Consider the following 21,441-nt stretch of genomic DNA (forward strand, 5'->3'; position numbering starts at 1 on the left):
ATCAGCAGCTGTTCATTTCATGCCCTCACGTCTCCTCGTTAGTATAGTGGTCAGTATCCCCGCCTGTCACGCGGGAGACCGGGGTTCAATTCCCCGACGGGGAGGTTAAACCTTTTCTGGATTTTTTTTAGTTCTTGACAAATATTCTTGAAGATTAGGCTGAGTCAAGTAGGGAATGGGTGCCAAGAACTGACTCTTTAAGAAAAAAGCACCGGCAACGCTAGTCATCGTACAATATTTGTGCACAATTGCTTACATTAGGCGGCCGGTCCACTTTATTGAGTCCCCCTCAGCACCATTTAGTGCTCCTGTTGTCTGCGAAGTCCAAATTGTAACCCTGAATCAGTTCCTCTTCTGACCCTTTGTATCATGTTACATGACGAGTAATGATCACCTGTTAGCTTTATCCCTAATTATAACTCTCACTCTTTCCCTGCATCTAACCCTAGCTCTAATCCCATCATTAACCTCGGTCCGGGCACACGCGTGAACCCCTACTCTCATCTCAGCCTCTCCTGGTGATACATCACACCTGGGATCGTTTGCTCCCTGTGGGCTGTGGGAAATTTGCTACCAGCACGCCCTGGAAGTGGGGCTCATTCCGCTGCAACGGGAGGTCTTCCCAGGACGCGTCACAGCTCAACGCAAGAGCTCCTGGGTTTCGAAGGCTCTTGCAGCAAGCCTTCACAAAGCAGCAGGGAGCGCCGTTCCAGATGGGAAACTTGAGACTGGATGTCCAGAAAAGCAAGACGTCAGAAGCGAAACCTTTTTCCTGCAGGGTGTGGCATACCATCCGCTTGCTCATTGCGACAGAGGTGGCACTAATGAAGGAAGAGGTCAACGTTACGTTCTTCTTTAAAATGCAAGGCCAGGAAAAGTGGCAGCGGTGGGATTTGAACCCACGCCTCCGAAGAGACTGGAGCCTTAATCCAGCGCCTTAGACCGCTCGGCCACGCTACCTCCCTGCTAGTCGCCGAAAGCGGAACTTGACCCGTTGCCCGGCCCGCTTTAGAGCTTTGCCTTTTCTCCTTGGAAAGTCTGGAGACAGGCAGTGGAAGGGCAGGCAAACTGTCAGGTGCGCAGAGGAGGGGAGACCATGAGGCAAGGTGGGAGATGGGGGCAAGAAGTGAGAAAAAAACTAATCGCAAGCTAGGGCAGGATTCGGAAAGTGAAGCCGAAAAGGGGCTTAGCATGCAGCCCAGGGGTTTCTTTGACTGTCCTAAGCCCACAGGGACTTTGCCGTCCTCAGCTCATGAGACTTGAGATGGGTAGCTTGATTTGCTGAGGAAATGCGGGATGACAGATTCAACTCTGGAGTCAAACATAGCCCGGAACTATCGCCTTAAACTGAGTTTTAAGCCTGGTGCCGATAAAAAGAAAGAAATTAGCCTTAGATTGGGCAAGCCGTTTGACGGGGGAAAATGAGACCCCCTAGGCCAGCTAGGTGGTCGCTGGATGCTGTGCAGACATCAGCAGCTGTTCATTTCATGCCCTCACGTCTCCTCGTTAGTATAGTGGTCAGTATCCCCGCCTGTCACGCGGGAGACCGGGGTTCAATTCCCCGACGGGGAGGTTAAACCTTTTCTGGATTTTTTTTAGTTCTTGACAAATATTCTTGAAGATTAGGCTGAGTCAAGTAGGGAATGGGTGCCAAGAACTGACTCTTTAAGAAAAAAGCACCGGCAACGCTAGTCATCGTACAATATTTGTGCACAATTGCTTACATTAGGCGGCCGGTCCACTTTATTGAGTCCCCCTCAGCACCATTTAGTGCTCCTGTTGTCTGCGAAGTCCAAATTGTAACCCTGAATCAGTTCCTCTTCTGACCCTTTGTATCATGTTACATGACGAGTAATGATCACCTGTTAGCTTTATCCCTAATTATAACTCTCACTCTTTCCCTGCATCTAACCCTAGCTCTAATCCCATCATTAACCTCGGTCCGGGCACACGCGTGAACCCCTACTCTCATCTCAGCCTCTCCTGGTGATACATCACACCTGGGATCGTTTGCTCCCTGTGGGCTGTGGGAAATTTGCTACCAGCACGCCCTGGAAGTGGGGCTCATTCCGCTGCAACGGGAGGTCTTCCCAGGACGCGTCACAGCTCAACGCAAGAGCTCCTGGGTTTCGAAGGCTCTTGCAGCAAGCCTTCACAAAGCAGCAGGGAGCGCCGTTCCAGATGGGAAACTTGAGACTGGATGTCCAGAAAAGCAAGACGTCAGAAGCGAAACCTTTTTCCTGCAGGGTGTGGCATACCATCCGCTTGCTCATTGCGACAGAGGTGGCACTAATGAAGGAAGAGGTCAACGTTACGTTCTTCTTTAAAATGCAAGGCCAGGAAAAGTGGCAGCGGTGGGATTTGAACCCACGCCTCCGAAGAGACTGGAGCCTTAATCCAGCGCCTTAGACCGCTCGGCCACGCTACCTCCCTGCTAGTCGCCGAAAGCGGAACTTGACCCGTTGCCCGGCCCGCTTTAGAGCTTTGCCTTTTCTCCTTGGAAAGTCTGGAGACAGGCAGTGGAAGGGCAGGCAAACTGTCAGGTGCGCAGAGGAGGGGAGACCATGAGGCAAGGTGGGAGATGGGGGCAAGAAGTGAGAAAAAAACTAATCGCAAGCTAGGGCAGGATTCGGAAAGTGAAGCCGAAAAGGGGCTTAGCATGCAGCCCAGGGGTTTCTTTGACTGTCCTAAGCCCACAGGGACTTTGCCGTCCTCAGCTCATGAGACTTGAGATGGGTAGCTTGATTTGCTGAGGAAATGCGGGATGACAGATTCAACTCTGGAGTCAAACATAGCCCGGAACTATCGCCTTAAACTGAGTTTTAAGCCTGGTGCCGATAAAAAGAAAGAAATTAGCCTTAGATTGGGCAAGCCGTTTGACGGGGGAAAATGAGACCCCCTAGGCCAGCTAGGTGGTCGCTGGATGCTGTGCAGACATCAGCAGCTGTTCATTTCATGCCCTCACGTCTCCTCGTTAGTATAGTGGTCAGTATCCCCGCCTGTCACGCGGGAGACCGGGGTTCAATTCCCCGACGGGGAGGTTAAACCTTTTCTGGATTTTTTTTAGTTCTTGACAAATATTCTTGAAGATTAGGCTGAGTCAAGTAGGGAATGGGTGCCAAGAACTGACTCTTTAAGAAAAAAGCACCGGCAACGCTAGTCATCGTACAATATTTGTGCACAATTGCTTACATTAGGCGGCCGGTCCACTTTATTGAGTCCCCCTCAGCACCATTTAGTGCTCCTGTTGTCTGCGAAGTCCAAATTGTAACCCTGAATCAGTTCCTCTTCTGACCCTTTGTATCATGTTACATGACGAGTAATGATCACCTGTTAGCTTTATCCCTAATTATAACTCTCACTCTTTCCCTGCATCTAACCCTAGCTCTAATCCCATCATTAACCTCGGTCCGGGCACACGCGTGAACCCTTACTCTCATCTCAGCCTCTCCTGGTGATACATCACACCTGGGATCGTTTGCTCCCTGTGGGCTGTGGGAAATTTGCTACCAGCACGCCCTGGAAGTGGGGCTCATTCCGCTGCAACGGGAGGTCTTCCCAGGACGCGTCACAGCTCAACGCAAGAGCTCCTGGGTTTCGAAGGCTCTTGCAGCAAGCCTTCACAAAGCAGCAGGGAGCGCCGTTCCAGATGGGAAACTTGAGACTGGATGTCCAGAAAAGCAAGACGTCAGAAGCGAAACCTTTTTCCTGCAGGGTGTGGCATACCATCCGCTTGCTCATTGCGACAGAGGTGGCACTAATGAAGGAAGAGGTCAACGTTACGTTCTTCTTTAAAATGCAAGGCCAGGAAAAGTGGCAGCGGTGGGATTTGAACCCACGCCTCCGAAGAGACTGGAGCCTTAATCCAGCGCCTTAGACCGCTCGGCCACGCTACCTCCCTGCTAGTCGCCGAAAGCGGAACTTGACCCGTTGCCCGGCCCGCTTTAGTGCTTTGCCTTTTCTCCTTGGAAAGTCTGGAGACAGGCAGTGGAAGGGCAGGCAAACTGTCAGGTGCGCAGAGGAGGGGAGACCATGAGGCAAGGTGGGAGATGGGGGCAAGAAGTGAGAAAAAAACTAATCGCAAGCTAGGGCAGGATTCGGAAAGTGAAGCCGAAAAGGGGCTTAGCATGCAGCCCAGGGGTTTCTTTGACTGTCCTAAGCCCACAGGGACTTTGCCGTCCTCAGCTCATGAGACTTGAGATGGGTAGCTTGATTTGCTGAGGAAATGCGGGATGACAGATTCAACTCTGGAGTCAAACATAGCCCGGAACTATCGCCTTAAACTGAGTTTTAAGCCTGGTGCCGATAAAAAGAAAGAAATTAGCCTTAGATCGGGCAAGCCGTTTGACGGGGGAAAATGAGACCCCCTAGGCCAGCTAGGTGGTCGCTGGATGCTGTGCAGACATCAGCAGCTGTTCATTTCATGCCCTCACGTCTCCTCGTTAGTATAGTGGTCAGTATCCCCGCCCGACGGGGAGGTTAAACCTTTTCTGGATTTTTTTTAGTTCTTGACAAATATTCTTGAAGATTAGGCTGAGTCAAGTAGGGAATGGGTGCCAAGAACTGACTCTTTAAGAAAAAAGCACCGGCAACGCTAGTCATCGTACAATATTTGTGCACAATTGCTTACATTAGGCGGCCGGTCCACTTTATTGAGTCCCCCTCAGCACCATTTAGTGCTCCTGTTGTCTGCGAAGTCCAAATTGTAACCCTGAATCAGTTCCTCTTCTGACCCTTTGTATCATGTTACATGACGAGTAATGATCACCTGTTAGCTTTATCCCTAATTATAACTCTCACTCTTTCCCTGCATCTAACCCTAGCTCTAATCCCATCATTAACCTCGGTCCGGGCACACGCGTGAACCCCTACTCTCATCTCAGCCTCTCCTGGTGATACATCACACCTGGGATCGTTTGCTCCCTGTGGGCTGTGGGAAATTTGCTACCAGCACGCCCTGGAAGTGGGGCTCATTCCGCTGCAACGGGAGGTCTTCCCAGGACGCGTCACAGCTCAACGCAAGAGCTCCTGGGTTTCGAAGGCTCTTGCAGCAAGCCTTCACAAAGCAGCAGGGAGCGCCGTTCCAGATGGGAAACTTGAGACTGGATGTCCAGAAAAGCAAGACGTCAGAAGCGAAACCTTTTTCCTGCAGGGTGTGGCATACCATCCGCTTGCTCATTGCGACAGAGGTGGCACTAATGAAGGAAGAGGTCAACGTTACGTTCTTCTTTAAAATGCAAGGCCAGGAAAAGTGGCAGCGGTGGGATTTGAACCCACGCCTCCGAAGAGACTGGAGCCTTAATCCAGCGCCTTAGACCGCTCGGCCACGCTACCTCCCTGCTAGTCGCCGAAAGCGGAACTTGACCCGTTGCCCGGCCCGCTTTAGAGCTTTGCCTTTTCTCCTTGGAAAGTCTGGAGACAGGCAGTGGAAGGGCAGGCAAACTGTCAGGTGCGCAGAGGAGGGGAGACCATGAGGCAAGGTGGGAGATGGGGGCAAGAAGTGAGAAAAAAACTAATCGCAAGCTAGGGCAGGATTCGGAAAGTGAAGCCGAAAAGGGGCTTAGCATGCAGCCCAGGGGTTTCTTTGACTGTCCTAAGCCCACAGGGACTTTGCCGTCCTCAGCTCATGAGACTTGAGATGGGTAGCTTGATTTGCTGAGGAAATGCGGGATGACAGATTCAACTCTGGAGTCAAACATAGCCCGGAACTATCGCCTTAAACTGAGTTTTAAGCCTGGTGCCGATAAAAAGAAAGAAATTAGCCTTAGATTGGGCAAGCCGTTTGACGGGGGAAAATGAGACCCCCTAGGCCAGCTAGGTGGTCGCTGGATGCTGTGCAGACATCAGCAGCTGTTCATTTCATGCCCTCACGTCTCCTCGTTAGTATAGTGGTCAGTATCCCCGCCTGTCACGCGGGAGACCGGGGTTCAATTCCCCGACGGGGAGGTTAAACCTTTTCTGGATTTTTTTTAGTTCTTGACAAATATTCTTGAAGATTAGGCTGAGTCAAGTAGGGAATGGGTGCCAAGAACTGACTCTTTAAGAAAAAAGCACCGGCAACGCTAGTCATCGTACAATATTTGTGCACAATTGCTTACATTAGGCGGCCGGTCCACTTTATTGAGTCCCCCTCAGCACCATTTAGTGCTCCTGTTGTCTGCGAAGTCCAAATTGTAACCCTGAATCAGTTCCTCTTCTGACCCTTTGTATCATGTTACATGACGAGTAATGATCACCTGTTAGCTTTATCCCTAATTATAACTCTCACTCTTTCCCTGCATCTAACCCTAGCTCTAATCCCATCATTAACCTCGGTCCGGGCACACGCGTGAACCCCTACTCTCATCTCAGCCTCTCCTGGTGATACATCACACCTGGGATCGTTTGCTCCCTGTGGGCTGTGGGAAATTTGCTACCAGCACGCCCTGGAAGTGGGGCTCATTCCGCTGCAACGGGAGGTCTTCCCAGGACGCGTCACAGCTCAACGCAAGAGCTCCTGGGTTTCGAAGGCTCTTGCAGCAAGCCTTCACAAAGCAGCAGGGAGCGCCGTTCCAGATGGGAAACTTGAGACTGGATGTCCAGAAAAGCAAGACGTCAGAAGCGAAACCTTTTTCCTGCAGGGTGTGGCATACCATCCGCTTGCTCATTGCGACAGAGGTGGCACTAATGAAGGAAGAGGTCAACGTTACGTTCTTCTTTAAAATGCAAGGCCAGGAAAAGTGGCAGCGGTGGGATTTGAACCCACGCCTCCGAAGAGACTGGAGCCTTAATCCAGCGCCTTAGACCGCTCGGCCACGCTACCTCCCTGCTAGTCGCCGAAAGCGGAACTTGACCCGTTGCCCGGCCCGCTTTAGAGCTTTGCCTTTTCTCCTTGGAAAGTCTGGAGACAGGCAGTGGAAGGGCAGGCAAACTGTCAGGTGCGCAGAGGAGGGGAGACCATGAGGCAAGGTGGGAGATGGGGGCAAGAAGTGAGAAAAAAACTAATCGCAAGCTAGGGCAGGATTCGGAAAGTGAAGCCGAAAAGGGGCTTAGCATGCAGCCCAGGGGTTTCTTTGACTGTCCTAAGCCCACAGGGACTTTGCCGTCCTCAGCTCATGAGACTTGAGATGGGTAGCTTGATTTGCTGAGGAAATGCGGGATGACAGATTCAACTCTGGAGTCAAACATAGCCCGGAACTATCGCCTTAAACTGAGTTTTAAGCCTGGTGCCGATAAAAAGAAAGAAATTAGCCTTAGATTGGGCAAGCCGTTTGACGGGGGAAAATGAGACCCCCTAGGCCAGCTAGGTGGTCGCTGGATGCTGTGCAGACATCAGCAGCTGTTCATTTCATGCCCTCACGTCTCCTCGTTAGTATAGTGGTCAGTATCCCCGCCTGTCACGCGGGAGACCGGGGTTCAATTCCCCGACGGGGAGGTTAAACCTTTTCTGGATTTTTTTTAGTTCTTGACAAATATTCTTGAAGATTAGGCTGAGTCAAGTAGGGAATGGGTGCCAAGAACTGACTCTTTAAGAAAAAAGCACCGGCAACGCTAGTCATCGTACAATATTTGTGCACAATTGCTTACATTAGGCGGCCGGTCCACTTTATTGAGTCCCCCTCAGCACCATTTAGTGCTCCTGTTGTCTGCGAAGTCCAAATTGTAACCCTGAATCAGTTCCTCTTCTGACCCTTTGTATCATGTTACATGACGAGTAATGATCACCTGTTAGCTTTATCCCTAATTATAACTCTCACTCTTTCCCTGCATCTAACCCTAGCTCTAATCCCATCATTAACCTCGGTCCGGGCACACGCGTGAACCCTTACTCTCATCTCAGCCTCTCCTGGTGATACATCACACCTGGGATCGTTTGCTCCCTGTGGGCTGTGGGAAATTTGCTACCAGCACGCCCTGGAAGTGGGGCTCATTCCGCTGCAACGGGAGGTCTTCCCAGGACGCGTCACAGCTCAACGCAAGAGCTCCTGGGTTTCGAAGGCTCTTGCAGCAAGCCTTCACAAAGCAGCAGGGAGCGCCGTTCCAGATGGGAAACTTGAGACTGGATGTCCAGAAAAGCAAGACGTCAGAAGCGAAACCTTTTTCCTGCAGGGTGTGGCATACCATCCGCTTGCTCATTGCGACAGAGGTGGCACTAATGAAGGAAGAGGTCAACGTTACGTTCTTCTTTAAAATGCAAGGCCAGGAAAAGTGGCAGCGGTGGGATTTGAACCCACGCCTCCGAAGAGACTGGAGCCTTAATCCAGCGCCTTAGACCGCTCGGCCACGCTACCTCCCTGCTAGTCGCCGAAAGCGGAACTTGACCCGTTGCCCGGCCCGCTTTAGTGCTTTGCCTTTTCTCCTTGGAAAGTCTGGAGACAGGCAGTGGAAGGGCAGGCAAACTGTCAGGTGCGCAGAGGAGGGGAGACCATGAGGCAAGGTGGGAGATGGGGGCAAGAAGTGAGAAAAAAACTAATCGCAAGCTAGGGCAGGATTCGGAAAGTGAAGCCGAAAAGGGGCTTAGCATGCAGCCCAGGGGTTTCTTTGACTGTCCTAAGCCCACAGGGACTTTGCCGTCCTCAGCTCATGAGACTTGAGATGGGTAGCTTGATTTGCTGAGGAAATGCGGGATGACAGATTCAACTCTGGAGTCAAACATAGCCCGGAACTATCGCCTTAAACTGAGTTTTAAGCCTGGTGCCGATAAAAAGAAAGAAATTAGCCTTAGATCGGGCAAGCCGTTTGACGGGGGAAAATGAGACCCCCTAGGCCAGCTAGGTGGTCGCTGGATGCTGTGCAGACATCAGCAGCTGTTCATTTCATGCCCTCACGTCTCCTCGTTAGTATAGTGGTCAGTATCCCCGCCCGACGGGGAGGTTAAACCTTTTCTGGATTTTTTTTAGTTCTTGACAAATATTCTTGAAGATTAGGCTGAGTCAAGTAGGGAATGGGTGCCAAGAACTGACTCTTTAAGAAAAAAGCACCGGCAACGCTAGTCATCGTACAATATTTGTGCACAATTGCTTACATTAGGCGGCCGGTCCACTTTATTGAGTCCCCCTCAGCACCATTTAGTGCTCCTGTTGTCTGCGAAGTCCAAATTGTAACCCTGAATCAGTTCCTCTTCTGACCCTTTGTATCATGTTACATGACGAGTAATGATCACCTGTTAGCTTTATCCCTAATTATAACTCTCACTCTTTCCCTGCATCTAACCCTAGCTCTAATCCCATCATTAACCTCGGTCCGGGCACACGCGTGAACCCCTACTCTCATCTCAGCCTCTCCTGGTGATACATCACACCTGGGATCGTTTGCTCCCTGTGGGCTGTGGGAAATTTGCTACCAGCACGCCCTGGAAGTGGGGCTCATTCCGCTGCAACGGGAGGTCTTCCCAGGACGCGTCACAGCTCAACGCAAGAGCTCCTGGGTTTCGAAGGCTCTTGCAGCAAGCCTTCACAAAGCAGCAGGGAGCGCCGTTCCAGATGGGAAACTTGAGACTGGATGTCCAGAAAAGCAAGACGTCAGAAGCGAAACCTTTTTCCTGCAGGGTGTGGCATACCATCCGCTTGCTCATTGCGACAGAGGTGGCACTAATGAAGGAAGAGGTCAACGTTACGTTCTTCTTTAAAATGCAAGGCCAGGAAAAGTGGCAGCGGTGGGATTTGAACCCACGCCTCCGAAGAGACTGGAGCCTTAATCCAGCGCCTTAGACCGCTCGGCCACGCTACCTCCCTGCTAGTCGCCGAAAGCGGAACTTGACCCGTTGCCCGGCCCGCTTTAGAGCTTTGCCTTTTCTCCTTGGAAAGTCTGGAGACAGGCAGTGGAAGGGCAGGCAAACTGTCAGGTGCGCAGAGGAGGGGAGACCATGAGGCAAGGTGGGAGATGGGGGCAAGAAGTGAGAAAAAAACTAATCGCAAGCTAGGGCAGGATTCGGAAAGTGAAGCCGAAAAGGGGCTTAGCATGCAGCCCAGGGGTTTCTTTGACTGTCCTAAGCCCACAGGGACTTTGCCGTCCTCAGCTCATGAGACTTGAGATGGGTAGCTTGATTTGCTGAGGAAATGCGGGATGACAGATTCAACTCTGGAGTCAAACATAGCCCGGAACTATCGCCTTAAACTGAGTTTTAAGCCTGGTGCCGATAAAAAGAAAGAAATTAGCCTTAGATTGGGCAAGCCGTTTGACGGGGGAAAATGAGACCCCCTAGGCCAGCTAGGTGGTCGCTGGATGCTGTGCAGACATCAGCAGCTGTTCATTTCATGCCCTCACGTCTCCTCGTTAGTATAGTGGTCAGTATCCCCGCCTGTCACGCGGGAGACCGGGGTTCAATTCCCCGACGGGGAGGTTAAACCTTTTCTGGATTTTTTTTAGTTCTTGACAAATATTCTTGAAGATTAGGCTGAGTCAAGTAGGGAATGGGTGCCAAGAACTGACTCTTTAAGAAAAAAGCACCGGCAACGCTAGTCATCGTACAATATTTGTGCACAATTGCTTACATTAGGCGGCCGGTCCACTTTATTGAGTCCCCCTCAGCACCATTTAGTGCTCCTGTTGTCTGCGAAGTCCAAATTGTAACCCTGAATCAGTTCCTCTTCTGACCCTTTGTATCATGTTACATGACGAGTAATGATCACCTGTTAGCTTTATCCCTAATTATAACTCTCACTCTTTCCCTGCATCTAACCCTAGCTCTAATCCCATCATTAACCTCGGTCCGGGCACACGCGTGAACCCCTACTCTCATCTCAGCCTCTCCTGGTGATACATCACACCTGGGATCGTTTGCTCCCTGTGGGCTGTGGGAAATTTGCTACCAGCACGCCCTGGAAGTGGGGCTCATTCCGCTGCAACGGGAGGTCTTCCCAGGACGCGTCACAGCTCAACGCAAGAGCTCCTGGGTTTCGAAGGCTCTTGCAGCAAGCCTTCACAAAGCAGCAGGGAGCGCCGTTCCAGATGGGAAACTTGAGACTGGATGTCCAGAAAAGCAAGACGTCAGAAGCGAAACCTTTTTCCTGCAGGGTGTGGCATACCATCCGCTTGCTCATTGCGACAGAGGTGGCACTAATGAAGGAAGAGGTCAACGTTACGTTCTTCTTTAAAATGCAAGGCCAGGAAAAGTGGCAGCGGTGGGATTTGAACCCACGCCTCCGAAGAGACTGGAGCCTTAATCCAGCGCCTTAGACCGCTCGGCCACGCTACCTCCCTGCTAGTCGCCGAAAGCGGAACTTGACCCGTTGCCCGGCCCGCTTTAGAGCTTTGCCTTTTCTCCTTGGAAAGTCTGGAGACAGGCAGTGGAAGGGCAGGCAAACTGTCAGGTGCGCAGAGGAGGGGAGACCATGAGGCAAGGTGGGAGATGGGGGCAAGAAGTGAGAAAAAAACTAATCGCAAGCTAGGGCAGGATTCGGAAAGTGAAGCCGAAAAGGGGCTTAGCATGCAGCCCAGGGGTTTCTTTGACTGTCCTAAGCCCACAGGGACTTTGCCGTCCTCAGCTCATGAGACTTGAGATGGGTAGCTTGATTTGCTGAGGAAATGCGGGATGACAGATTCAACTCTGGAGTCAAACATAGCCCGGAACTATCGCCTTAAACTGAGTTTTAAGCCTGGTGCCGATAAAAAGAAAGAAATTAGCCTTAGATTGGGCAAGCCGTTTGACGGGGGAAAATGAGACCCCCTAGGCCAGCTAGGTGGTCGCTGGATGCTGTGCAGACATCAGCAGCTGTTCATTTCATGCCCTCACGTCTCCTCGTTAGTATAGTGGTCAGTATCCCCGCCTGTCACGCGGGAGACCGGGGTTCAATTCCCCGACGGGGAGGTTAAACCTTTTCTGGATTTTTTTTAGTTCTTGACAAATATTCTTGAAGATTAGGCTGAGTCAAGTAGGGAATGGGTGCCAAGAACTGACTCTTTAAGAAAAAAGCACCGGCAACGCTAGTCATCGTACAATATTTGTGCACAATTGCTTACATTAGGCGGCCGGTCCACTTTATTGAGTCCCCCTCAGCACCATTTAGTGCTCCTGTTGTCTGCGAAGTCCAAATTGTAACCCTGAATCAGTTCCTCTTCTGACCCTTTGTATCATGTTACATGACGAGTAATGATCACCTGTTAGCTTTATCCCTAATTATAACTCTCACTCTTTCCCTGCATCTAACCCTAGCTCTAATCCCATCATTAACCTCGGTCCGGGCACACGCGTGAACCCTTACTCTCATCTCAGCCTCTCCTGGTGATACATCACACCTGGGATCGTTTGCTCCCTGTGGGCTGTGGGAAATTTGCTACCAGCACGCCCTGGAAGTGGGGCTCATTCCGCTGCAACGGGAGGTCTTCCCAGGACGCGTCACAGCTCAACGCAAGAGCTCCTGGGTTTCGAAGGCTCTTGCAGCAAGCCTTCACAAAGCAGCAGGGAGCGCCGTTCCAGATGGGAAACTTGAGACTGGATGTCCAGAAAAGCAAGACGTCAGAAGCGAAACCTTTTTCCTGCAGGGTGTGGCATACCATCCGCTTGCTCATTGCGACAGAGGTGGCACTAATGAAGGAAGAGGTCAACGTTACGTTCTTCTTTAAAATGCAAGGCCAGGAAAAGTGGCAGCGGTGGGATTTGAACCCACGCCTCCGAAGAGACTGGAGCCTTAATCCAGCGCCTTAGACCGCTCGGCCACGCTACCTCCCTGCTAGTCGCCGAAAGCGGAACTTGACCCGTTGCCCGGCCCGCTTTAGTGCTTTGCCTTTTCTCCTTGGAAAGTCTGGAGACAGGCAGTGGAAGGGCAGGCAAACTGTCAGGTGCGCAGAGGAGGGGAGACCATGAGGCAAGGTGGGAGATGGGGGCAAGAAGTGAGAAAAAAACTAATCGCAAGCTAGGGCAGGATTCGGAAAGTGAAGCCGAAAAGGGGCTTAGCATGCAGCCCAGGGGTTTCTTTGACTGTCCTAAGCCCACAGGGACTTTGCCGTCCTCAGCTCATGAGACTTGAGATGGGTAGCTTGATTTGCTGAGGAAATGCGGGATGACAGATTCAACTCTGGAGTCAAACATAGCCCGGAACTATCGCCTTAAACTGAGTTTTAAGCCTGGTGCCGATAAAAAGAAAGAAATTAGCCTTAGATCGGGCAAGCCGTTTGACGGGGGAAAATGAGACCCCCTAGGCCAGCTAGGTGGTCGCTGGATGCTGTGCAGACATCAGCAGCTGTTCATTTCATGCCCTCACGTCTCCTCGTTAGTATAGTGGTCAGTATCCCCGCCTGTCACGCGGGAGACCGGGGTTCAATTCCCCGACGGGGAGGTTAAACCTTTTCTGGATTTTTTTTAGTTCTTGACAAATATTCTTGAAGATTAGGCTGAGTCAAGTAGGGAATGGGTGCCAAGAACTGACTCTTTAAGAAAAAAGCACCGGCAACGCTAGTCATCGTACAATATTTGTGCACAATTGCTTACATTAGGCGGCCGGTCCACTTTATTGAGTCCCCCTCAGCACCATTTAGTGCTCCTGTTGTCTGCGAAGTCCAAATTGTAACCCTGAATCAGTTCCTCTTCTGACCCTTTGTATCATGTTACATGACGAGTAATGATCACCTGTTAGCTTTATCCCTAATTATAACTCTCACTCTTTCCCTGCATCTAACCCTAGCTCTAATCCCATCATTAACCTCGGTCCGGGCACACGCGTGAACCCCTACTCTCATCTCAGCCTCTCCTGGTGATACATCACACCTGGGATCGTTTGCTCCCTGTGGGCTGTGGGAAATTTGCTACCAGCACGCCCTGGAAGTGGGGCTCATTCCGCTGCAACGGGAGGTCTTCCCAGGACGCGTCACAGCTCAACGCAAGAGCTCCTGGGTTTCGAAGGCTCTTGCAGCAAGCCTTCACAAAGCAGCAGGGAGCGCCGTTCCAGATGGGAAACTTGAGACTGGATGTCCAGAAAAGCAAGACGTCAGAAGCGAAACCTTTTTCCTGCAGGGTGTGGCATACCATCCGCTTGCTCATTGCGACAGAGGTGGCACTAATGAAGGAAGAGGTCAACGTTACGTTCTTCTTTAAAATGCAAGGCCAGGAAAAGTGGCAGCGGTGGGATTTGAACCCACGCCTCCGAAGAGACTGGAGCCTTAATCCAGCGCCTTAGACCGCTCGGCCACGCTACCTCCCTGCTAGTCGCCGAAAGCGGAACTTGACCCGTTGCCCGGCCCGCTTTAGAGCTTTGCCTTTTCTCCTTGGAAAGTCTGGAGACAGGCAGTGGAAGGGCAGGCAAACTGTCAGGTGCGCAGAGGAGGGGAGACCATGAGGCAAGGTGGGAGATGGGGGCAAGAAGTGAGAAAAAAACTAATCGCAAGCTAGGGCAGGATTCGGAAAGTGAAGCCGAAAAGGGGCTTAGCATGCAGCCCAGGGGTTTCTTTGACTGTCCTAAGCCCACAGGGACTTTGCCGTCCTCAGCTCATGAGACTTGAGATGGGTAGCTTGATTTGCTGAGGAAATGCGGGATGACAGATTCAACTCTGGAGTCAAACATAGCCCGGAACTATCGCCTTAAACTGAGTTTTAAGCCTGGTGCCGATAAAAAGAAAGAAATTAGCCTTAGATTGGGCAAGCCGTTTGACGGGGGAAAATGAGACCCCCTAGGCCAGCTAGGTGGTCGCTGGATGCTGTGCAGACATCAGCAGCTGTTCATTTCATGCCCTCACGTCTCCTCGTTAGTATAGTGGTCAGTATCCCCGCCTGTCACGCGGGAGACCGGGGTTCAATTCCCCGACGGGGAGGTTAAACCTTTTCTGGATTTTTTTTAGTTCTTGACAAATATTCTTGAAGATTAGGCTGAGTCAAGTAGGGAATGGGTGCCAAGAACTGACTCTTTAAGAAAAAAGCACCGGCAACGCTAGTCATCGTACAATATTTGTGCACAATTGCTTACATTAGGCGGCCGGTCCACTTTATTGAGTCCCCCTCAGCACCATTTAGTGCTCCTGTTGTCTGCGAAGTCCAAATTGTAACCCTGAATCAGTTCCTCTTCTGACCCTTTGTATCATGTTACATGACGAGTAATGATCACCTGTTAGCTTTATCCCTAATTATAACTCTCACTCTTTCCCTGCATCTAACCCTAGCTCTAATCCCATCATTAACCTCGGTCCGGGCACACGCGTGAACCCCTACTCTCATCTCAGCCTCTCCTGGTGATACATCACACCTGGGATCGTTTGCTCCCTGTGGGCTGTGGGAAATTTGCTACCAGCACGCCCTGGAAGTGGGGCTCATTCCGCTGCAACGGGAGGTCTTCCCAGGACGCGTCACAGCTCAACGCAAGAGCTCCTGGGTTTCGAAGGCTCTTGCAGCAAGCCTTCACAAAGCAGCAGGGAGCGCCGTTCCAGATGGGAAACTTGAGACTGGATGTCCAGAAAAGCAAGACGTCAGAAGCGAAACCTTTTTCCTGCAGGGTGTGGCATACCATCCGCTTGCTCATTGCGACAGAGGTGGCACTAATGAAGGAAGAGGTCAACGTTACGTTCTTCTTTAAAATGCAAGGCCAGGAAAAGTGGCAGCGGTGGGATTTGAACCCACGCCTCCGAAGAGACTGGAGCCTTAATCCAGCGCCTTAGACCGCTCGGCCACGCTACCTCCCTGCTAGTCGCCGAAAGCGGAACTTGACCCGTTGCCCGGCCCGCTTTAGAGCTTTGCCTTTTCTCCTTGGAAAGTCTGGAGACAGGCAGTGGAAGGGCAGGCAAACTGTCAGGTGCGCAGAGGAGGGGAGACCATGAGGCAAGGTGGGAGATGGGGGCAAGAAGTGAGAAAAAAACTAATCGCAAGCTAGGGCAGGATTCGGAAAGTGAAGCCGAAAAGGGGCTTAGCATGCAGCCCAGGGGTTTCTTTGACTGTCCTAAGCCCACAGGGACTTTGCCGTCCTCAGCTCATGAGACTTGAGATGGGTAGCTTGATTTGCTGAGGAAATGCGGGATGACAGATTCAACTCTGGAGTCAAACATAGCCCGGAACTATCGCCTTAAACTGAGTTTTAAGCCTGGTGCCGATAAAAAGAAAGAAATTAGCCTTAGATTGGGCAAGCCGTTTGACGGGGGAAAATGAGACCCCCTAGGCCAGCTAGGTGGTCGCTGGATGCTGTGCAGACATCAGCAGCTGTTCATTTCATGCCCTCACGTCTCCTCGTTAGTATAGTGGTCAGTATCCCCGCCTGTCACGCGGGAGACCGGGGTTCAATTCCCCGACGGGGAGGTTAAACCTTTTCTGGATTTTTTTTAGTTCTTGACAAATATTCTTGAAGATTAGGCTGAGTCAAGTAGGGAATGGGTGCCAAGAACTGACTCTTTAAGAAAAAAGCACCGGCAACGCTAGTCATCGTACAATATTTGTGCACAATTGCTTACATTAGGCGGCCGGTCCACTTTATTGAGTCCCCCTCAGCACCATTTAGTGCTCCTGTTGTCTGCGAAGTCCAAATTGTAACCCTGAATCAGTTCCTCTTCTGACCCTTTGTATCATGTTACATGACGAGTAATGATCACCTGTTAGCTTTATCCCTAATTATAACTCTCACTCTTTCCCTGCATCTAACCCTAGCTCTAATCCCATCATTAACCTCGGTCCGGGCACACGCGTGAACCCTTACTCTCATCTCAGCCTCTCCTGGTGATACATCACACCTGGGATCGTTTGCTCCCTGTGGGCTGTGGGAAATTTGCTACCAGCACGCCCTGGAAGTGGGGCTCATTCCGCTGCAACGGGAGGTCTTCCCAGGACGCGTCACAGCTCAACGCAAGAGCTCCTGGGTTTCGAAGGCTCTTGCAGCAAGCCTTCACAAAGCAGCAGGGAGCGCCGTTCCAGATGGGAAACTTGAGACTGGATGTCCAGAAAAGCAAGACGTCAGAAGCGAAACCTTTTTCCTGCAGGGTGTGGCATACCATCCGCTTGCTCATTGCGACAGAGGTGGCACTAATGAAGGAAGAGGTCAACGTTACGTTCTTCTTTAAAATGCAAGGCCAGGAAAAGTGGCAGCGGTGGGATTTGAACCCACGCCTCCGAAGAGACTGGAGCCTTAATCCAGCGCCTTAGACCGCTCGGCCACGCTACCTCCCTGCTAGTCGCCGAAAGCGGAACTTGACCCGTTGCCCGGCCCGCTTTAGTGCTTTGCCTTTTCTCCTTGGAAAGTCTGGAGACAGGCAGTGGAAGGGCAGGCAAACTGTCAGGTGCGCAGAGGAGGGGAGACCATGAGGCAAGGTGGGAGATGGGGGCAAGAAGTGAGAAAAAAACTAATCGCAAGCTAGGGCAGGATTCGGAAAGTGAAGCCGAAAAGGGGCTTAGCATGCAGCCCAGGGGTTTCTTTGACTGTCCTAAGCCCACAGGGACTTTGCCGTCCTCAGCTCATGAGACTTGAGATGGGTAGCTTGATTTGCTGAGGAAATGCGGGATGACAGATTCAACTCTGGAGTCAAACATAGCCCGGAACTATCGCCTTAAACTGAGTTTTAAGCCTGGTGCCGATAAAAAGAAAGAAATTAGCCTTAGATCGGGCAAGCCGTTTGACGGGGGAAAATGAGACCCCCTAGGCCAGCTAGGTGGTCGCTGGATGCTGTGCAGACATCAGCAGCTGTTCATTTCATGCCCTCACGTCTCCTCGTTAGTATAGTGGTCAGTATCCCCGCCCGACGGGGAGGTTAAACCTTTTCTGGATTTTTTTTAGTTCTTGACAAATATTCTTGAAGATTAGGCTGAGTCAAGTAGGGAATGGGTGCCAAGAACTGACTCTTTAAGAAAAAAGCACCGGCAACGCTAGTCATCGTACAATATTTGTGCACAATTGCTTACATTAGGCGGCCGGTCCACTTTATTGAGTCCCCCTCAGCACCATTTAGTGCTCCTGTTGTCTGCGAAGTCCAAATTGTAACCCTGAATCAGTTCCTCTTCTGACCCTTTGTATCATGTTACATGACGAGTAATGATCACCTGTTAGCTTTATCCCTAATTATAACTCTCACTCTTTCCCTGCATCTAACCCTAGCTCTAATCCCATCATTAACCTCGGTCCGGGCACACGCGTGAACCCTTACTCTCATCTCAGCCTCTCCTGGTGATACATCACACCTGGGATCGTTTGCTCCCTGTGGGCTGTGGGAAATTTGCTACCAGCACGCCCTGGAAGTGGGGCTCATTCCGCTGCAACGGGAGGTCTTCCCAGGACGCGTCACAGCTCAACGCAAGAGCTCCTGGGTTTCGAAGGCTCTTGCAGCAAGCCTTCACAAAGCAGCAGGGAGCGCCGTTCCAGATGGGAAACTTGAGACTGGATGTCCAGAAAAGCAAGACGTCAGAAGCGAAACCTTTTTCCTGCAGGGTGTGGCATACCATCCGCTTGCTCATTGCGACAGAGGTGGCACTAATGAAGGAAGAGGTCAACGTTACGTTCTTCTTTAAAATGCAAGGCCAGGAAAAGTGGCAGCGGTGGGATTTGAACCCACGCCTCCGAAGAGACTGGAGCCTTAATCCAGCGCCTTAGACCGCTCGGCCACGCTACCTCCCTGCTAGTCGCCGAAAGCGGAACTTGACCCGTTGCCCGGCCCGCTTTAGTGCTTTGCCTTTTCTCCTTGGAAAGTCTGGAGACAGGCAGTGGAAGGGCAGGCAAACTGTCAGGTGCGCAGAGGAGGGGAGACCATGAGGCAAGGTGGGAGATGGGGGCAAGAAGTGAGAAAAAAACTAATCGCAAGCTAGGGCAGGATTCGGAAAGTGAAGCCGAAAAGGGGCTTAGCATGCAGCCCAGGGGTTTCTTTGACTGTCCTAAGCCCACAGGGACTTTGCCGTCCTCAGCTCATGAGACTTGAGATGGGTAGCTTGATTTGCTGAGGAAATGCGGGATGACAGATTCAACTCTGGAGTCAAACATAGCCCGGAACTATCGCCTTAAACTGAGTTTTAAGCCTGGTGCCGATAAAAAGAAAGAAATTAGCCTTAGATCGGGCAAGCCGTTTGACGGGGGAAAATGAGACCCCCTAGGCCAGCTAGGTGGTCGCTGGATGCTGTGCAGACATCAGCAGCTGTTCATTTCATGCCCTCACGTCTCCTCGTTAGTATAGTGGTCAGTATCCCCGCCTGTCACGCGGGAGACCGGGGTTCAATTCCCCGACGGGGAGGTTAAACCTTTTCTGGATTTTTTTTAGTTCTTGACAAATATTCTTGAAGATTAGGCTGAGTCAAGTAGGGAATGGGTGCCAAGAACTGACTCTTTAAGAAAAAAGCACCGGCAACGCTAGTCATCGTACAATATTTGTGCACAATTGCTTACATTAGGCGGCCGGTCCACTTTATTGAGTCCCCCTCAGCACCATTTAGTGCTCCTGTTGTCTGCGAAGTCCAAATTGTAACCCTGAATCAGTTCCTCTTCTGACCCTTTGTATCATGTTACATGACGAGTAATGATCACCTGTTAGCTTTATCCCTAATTATAACTCTCACTCTTTCCCTGCATCTAACCCTAGCTCTAATCCCATCATTAACCTCGGTCCGGGCACACGCGTGAACCCCTACTCTCATCTCAGCCTCTCCTGGTGATACATCACACCTGGGATCGTTTGCTCCCTGTGGGCTGTGGGAAATTTGCTACCAGCACGCCCTGGAAGTGGGGCTCATTCCGCTGCAACGGGAGGTCTTCCCAGGACGCGTCACAGCTCAACGCAAGAGCTCCTGGGTTTCGAAGGCTCTTGCAGCAAGCCTTCACAAAGCAGCAGGGAGCGCCGTTCCAGATGGGAAACTTGAGACTGGATGTCCAGAAAAGCAAGACGTCAGAAGCGAAACCTTTTTCCTGCAGGGTGTGGCATACCATCCGCTTGCTCATTGCGACAGAGGTGGCACTAATGAAGGAAGAGGTCAACGTTACGTTCTTCTTTAAAATGCAAGGCCAGGAAAAGTGGCAGCGGTGGGATTTGAACCCACGCCTCCGAAGAGACTGGAGCCTTAATCCAGCGCCTTAGACCGCTCGGCCACGCTACCTCCCTGCTAGTCGCCGAAAGCGGAACTTGACCCGTTGCCCGGCCCGCTTTAGAGCTTTGCCTTTTCTCCTTGGAAAGTCTGGAGACAGGCAGTGGAAGGGCAGGCAAACTGTCAGGTGCGCAGAGGAGGGGAGACCATGAGGCAAGGTGGGAGATGGGGGCAAGAAGTGAGAAAAAAACTAATCGCAAGCTAGGGCAGGATTCGGAAAGTGAAGCCGAAAAGGGGCTTAGCATGCAGCCCAGGGGTTTCTTTGACTGTCCTAAGCCCACAGGGACTTTGCCGTCCTCAGCTCATGAGACTTGAGATGGGTAGCTTGATTTGCTGAGGAAATGCGGGATGACAGATTCAACTCTGGAGTCAAACATAGCCCGGAACTATCGCCTTAAACTGAGTTTTAAGCCTGGTGCCGATAAAAAGAAAGAAATTAGCCTTAGATTGGGCAAGCCGTTTGACGGGGGAAAATGAGACCCCCTAGGCCAGCTAGGTGGTCGCTGGATGCTGTGCAGACATCAGCAGCTGTTCATTTCATGCCCTCACGTCTCCTCGTTAGTATAGTGGTCAGTATCCCCGCCTGTCACGCGGGAGACCGGGGTTCAATTCCCCGACGGGGAGGTTAAACCTTTTCTGGATTTTTTTTAGTTCTTGACAAATATTCTTGAAGATTAGGCTGAGTCAAGTAGGGAATGGGTGCCAAGAACTGACTCTTTAAGAAAAAAGCACCGGCAACGCTAGTCATCGTACAATATTTGTGCACAATTGCTTACATTAGGCGGCCGGTCCACTTTATTGAGTCCCCCTCAGCACCATTTAGTGCTCCTGTTGTCTGCGAAGTCCAAATTGTAACCCTGAATCAGTTCCTCTTCTGACCCTTTGTATCATGTTACATGACGAGTAATGATCACCTGTTAGCTTTATCCCTAATTATAACTCTCACTCTTTCCCTGCATCTAACCCTAGCTCTAATCCCATCATTAACCTCGGTCCGGGCACACGCGTGAACCCTTACTCTCATCTCAGCCTCTCCTGGTGATACATCACACCTGGGATCGTTTGCTCCCTGTGGGCTGTGGGAAATTTGCTACCAGCACGCCCTGGAAGTGGGGCTCATTCCGCTGCAACGGGAGGTCTTCCCAGGACGCGTCACAGCTCAACGCAAGAGCTCCTGGGTTTCGAAGGCTCTTGCAGCAAGCCTTCACAAAGCAGCAGGGAGCGCCGTTCCAGATGGGAAACTTGAGACTGGATGTCCAGAAAAGCAAGACGTCAGAAGCGAAACCTTTTTCCTGCAGGGTGTGGCATACCATCCGCTTGCTCATTGCGACAGAGGTGGCACTAATGAAGGAAGAGGTCAACGTTACGTTCTTCTTTAAAATGCAAGGCCAGGAAAAGTGGCAGCGGTGGGATTTGAACCCACGCCTCCGAAGAGACTGGAGCCTTAATCCAGCGCCTTAGACCGCTCGGCCACGCTACCTCCCTGCTAGTCGCCGAAA

The 21,441-nt window shown here is 51.3% G+C and overlaps 27 non-coding genes across 27 annotated transcripts; 12 read left to right on the top strand and 15 right to left on the bottom strand.

Annotated features, from left to right (window-relative positions):
• The first annotated feature begins 32 nt into the window (after positions 1 to 32).
• TRNAD-GUC (transfer RNA aspartic acid (anticodon GUC)) lies at positions 33 to 104 on the top strand. Its single transcript has one exon. It is a non-coding gene; the product is annotated as a tRNA-Asp (tRNA).
• Positions 105 to 878: 774 nt separating this feature from the next.
• On the bottom strand, positions 879 to 960 carry TRNAL-AAG (transfer RNA leucine (anticodon AAG)). The gene has a single exon. It is a non-coding gene; the product is annotated as a tRNA-Leu (tRNA).
• A 540-nt stretch (positions 961 to 1,500) lies between these two features.
• Positions 1,501 to 1,572, top strand: TRNAD-GUC (transfer RNA aspartic acid (anticodon GUC)). The gene has a single exon. It is a non-coding gene; the product is annotated as a tRNA-Asp (tRNA).
• A 774-nt stretch (positions 1,573 to 2,346) lies between these two features.
• On the bottom strand, positions 2,347 to 2,428 carry TRNAL-AAG (transfer RNA leucine (anticodon AAG)). Its single transcript has one exon. It is a non-coding gene; the product is annotated as a tRNA-Leu (tRNA).
• A 540-nt stretch (positions 2,429 to 2,968) lies between these two features.
• Positions 2,969 to 3,040, top strand: TRNAD-GUC (transfer RNA aspartic acid (anticodon GUC)). The gene has a single exon. It is a non-coding gene; the product is annotated as a tRNA-Asp (tRNA).
• Positions 3,041 to 3,814: 774 nt separating this feature from the next.
• TRNAL-AAG (transfer RNA leucine (anticodon AAG)) lies at positions 3,815 to 3,896 on the bottom strand. Its single transcript has one exon. It is a non-coding gene; the product is annotated as a tRNA-Leu (tRNA).
• A 1,356-nt stretch (positions 3,897 to 5,252) lies between these two features.
• Positions 5,253 to 5,334, bottom strand: TRNAL-AAG (transfer RNA leucine (anticodon AAG)). Its single transcript has one exon. It is a non-coding gene; the product is annotated as a tRNA-Leu (tRNA).
• A 540-nt stretch (positions 5,335 to 5,874) lies between these two features.
• TRNAD-GUC (transfer RNA aspartic acid (anticodon GUC)) lies at positions 5,875 to 5,946 on the top strand. Its single transcript has one exon. It is a non-coding gene; the product is annotated as a tRNA-Asp (tRNA).
• A 774-nt stretch (positions 5,947 to 6,720) lies between these two features.
• TRNAL-AAG (transfer RNA leucine (anticodon AAG)) lies at positions 6,721 to 6,802 on the bottom strand. Its single transcript has one exon. It is a non-coding gene; the product is annotated as a tRNA-Leu (tRNA).
• Positions 6,803 to 7,342: 540 nt separating this feature from the next.
• TRNAD-GUC (transfer RNA aspartic acid (anticodon GUC)) lies at positions 7,343 to 7,414 on the top strand. Its single transcript has one exon. It is a non-coding gene; the product is annotated as a tRNA-Asp (tRNA).
• Positions 7,415 to 8,188: 774 nt separating this feature from the next.
• On the bottom strand, positions 8,189 to 8,270 carry TRNAL-AAG (transfer RNA leucine (anticodon AAG)). Its single transcript has one exon. It is a non-coding gene; the product is annotated as a tRNA-Leu (tRNA).
• Positions 8,271 to 9,626: 1,356 nt separating this feature from the next.
• On the bottom strand, positions 9,627 to 9,708 carry TRNAL-AAG (transfer RNA leucine (anticodon AAG)). The gene has a single exon. It is a non-coding gene; the product is annotated as a tRNA-Leu (tRNA).
• A 540-nt stretch (positions 9,709 to 10,248) lies between these two features.
• TRNAD-GUC (transfer RNA aspartic acid (anticodon GUC)) lies at positions 10,249 to 10,320 on the top strand. The gene has a single exon. It is a non-coding gene; the product is annotated as a tRNA-Asp (tRNA).
• Positions 10,321 to 11,094: 774 nt separating this feature from the next.
• TRNAL-AAG (transfer RNA leucine (anticodon AAG)) lies at positions 11,095 to 11,176 on the bottom strand. The gene has a single exon. It is a non-coding gene; the product is annotated as a tRNA-Leu (tRNA).
• Positions 11,177 to 11,716: 540 nt separating this feature from the next.
• On the top strand, positions 11,717 to 11,788 carry TRNAD-GUC (transfer RNA aspartic acid (anticodon GUC)). Its single transcript has one exon. It is a non-coding gene; the product is annotated as a tRNA-Asp (tRNA).
• A 774-nt stretch (positions 11,789 to 12,562) lies between these two features.
• TRNAL-AAG (transfer RNA leucine (anticodon AAG)) lies at positions 12,563 to 12,644 on the bottom strand. The gene has a single exon. It is a non-coding gene; the product is annotated as a tRNA-Leu (tRNA).
• A 540-nt stretch (positions 12,645 to 13,184) lies between these two features.
• TRNAD-GUC (transfer RNA aspartic acid (anticodon GUC)) lies at positions 13,185 to 13,256 on the top strand. The gene has a single exon. It is a non-coding gene; the product is annotated as a tRNA-Asp (tRNA).
• A 774-nt stretch (positions 13,257 to 14,030) lies between these two features.
• Positions 14,031 to 14,112, bottom strand: TRNAL-AAG (transfer RNA leucine (anticodon AAG)). The gene has a single exon. It is a non-coding gene; the product is annotated as a tRNA-Leu (tRNA).
• Positions 14,113 to 14,652: 540 nt separating this feature from the next.
• On the top strand, positions 14,653 to 14,724 carry TRNAD-GUC (transfer RNA aspartic acid (anticodon GUC)). The gene has a single exon. It is a non-coding gene; the product is annotated as a tRNA-Asp (tRNA).
• A 774-nt stretch (positions 14,725 to 15,498) lies between these two features.
• Positions 15,499 to 15,580, bottom strand: TRNAL-AAG (transfer RNA leucine (anticodon AAG)). The gene has a single exon. It is a non-coding gene; the product is annotated as a tRNA-Leu (tRNA).
• Positions 15,581 to 16,120: 540 nt separating this feature from the next.
• TRNAD-GUC (transfer RNA aspartic acid (anticodon GUC)) lies at positions 16,121 to 16,192 on the top strand. Its single transcript has one exon. It is a non-coding gene; the product is annotated as a tRNA-Asp (tRNA).
• Positions 16,193 to 16,966: 774 nt separating this feature from the next.
• TRNAL-AAG (transfer RNA leucine (anticodon AAG)) lies at positions 16,967 to 17,048 on the bottom strand. Its single transcript has one exon. It is a non-coding gene; the product is annotated as a tRNA-Leu (tRNA).
• Positions 17,049 to 18,404: 1,356 nt separating this feature from the next.
• Positions 18,405 to 18,486, bottom strand: TRNAL-AAG (transfer RNA leucine (anticodon AAG)). The gene has a single exon. It is a non-coding gene; the product is annotated as a tRNA-Leu (tRNA).
• Positions 18,487 to 19,026: 540 nt separating this feature from the next.
• Positions 19,027 to 19,098, top strand: TRNAD-GUC (transfer RNA aspartic acid (anticodon GUC)). The gene has a single exon. It is a non-coding gene; the product is annotated as a tRNA-Asp (tRNA).
• Positions 19,099 to 19,872: 774 nt separating this feature from the next.
• Positions 19,873 to 19,954, bottom strand: TRNAL-AAG (transfer RNA leucine (anticodon AAG)). Its single transcript has one exon. It is a non-coding gene; the product is annotated as a tRNA-Leu (tRNA).
• Positions 19,955 to 20,494: 540 nt separating this feature from the next.
• On the top strand, positions 20,495 to 20,566 carry TRNAD-GUC (transfer RNA aspartic acid (anticodon GUC)). The gene has a single exon. It is a non-coding gene; the product is annotated as a tRNA-Asp (tRNA).
• Positions 20,567 to 21,340: 774 nt separating this feature from the next.
• TRNAL-AAG (transfer RNA leucine (anticodon AAG)) lies at positions 21,341 to 21,422 on the bottom strand. The gene has a single exon. It is a non-coding gene; the product is annotated as a tRNA-Leu (tRNA).
• Positions 21,423 to 21,441: the final 19 nt, after the last annotated feature.

This window comes from Ambystoma mexicanum, unplaced genomic scaffold (genome assembly GCF_040938575.1).
Source record: "Ambystoma mexicanum isolate Mex_15411 unplaced genomic scaffold, UKY_AmexF1_1 Mex_scaf20, whole genome shotgun sequence".
Lineage (NCBI taxonomy): Eukaryota > Metazoa > Chordata > Amphibia > Caudata > Ambystomatidae > Ambystoma > Ambystoma mexicanum.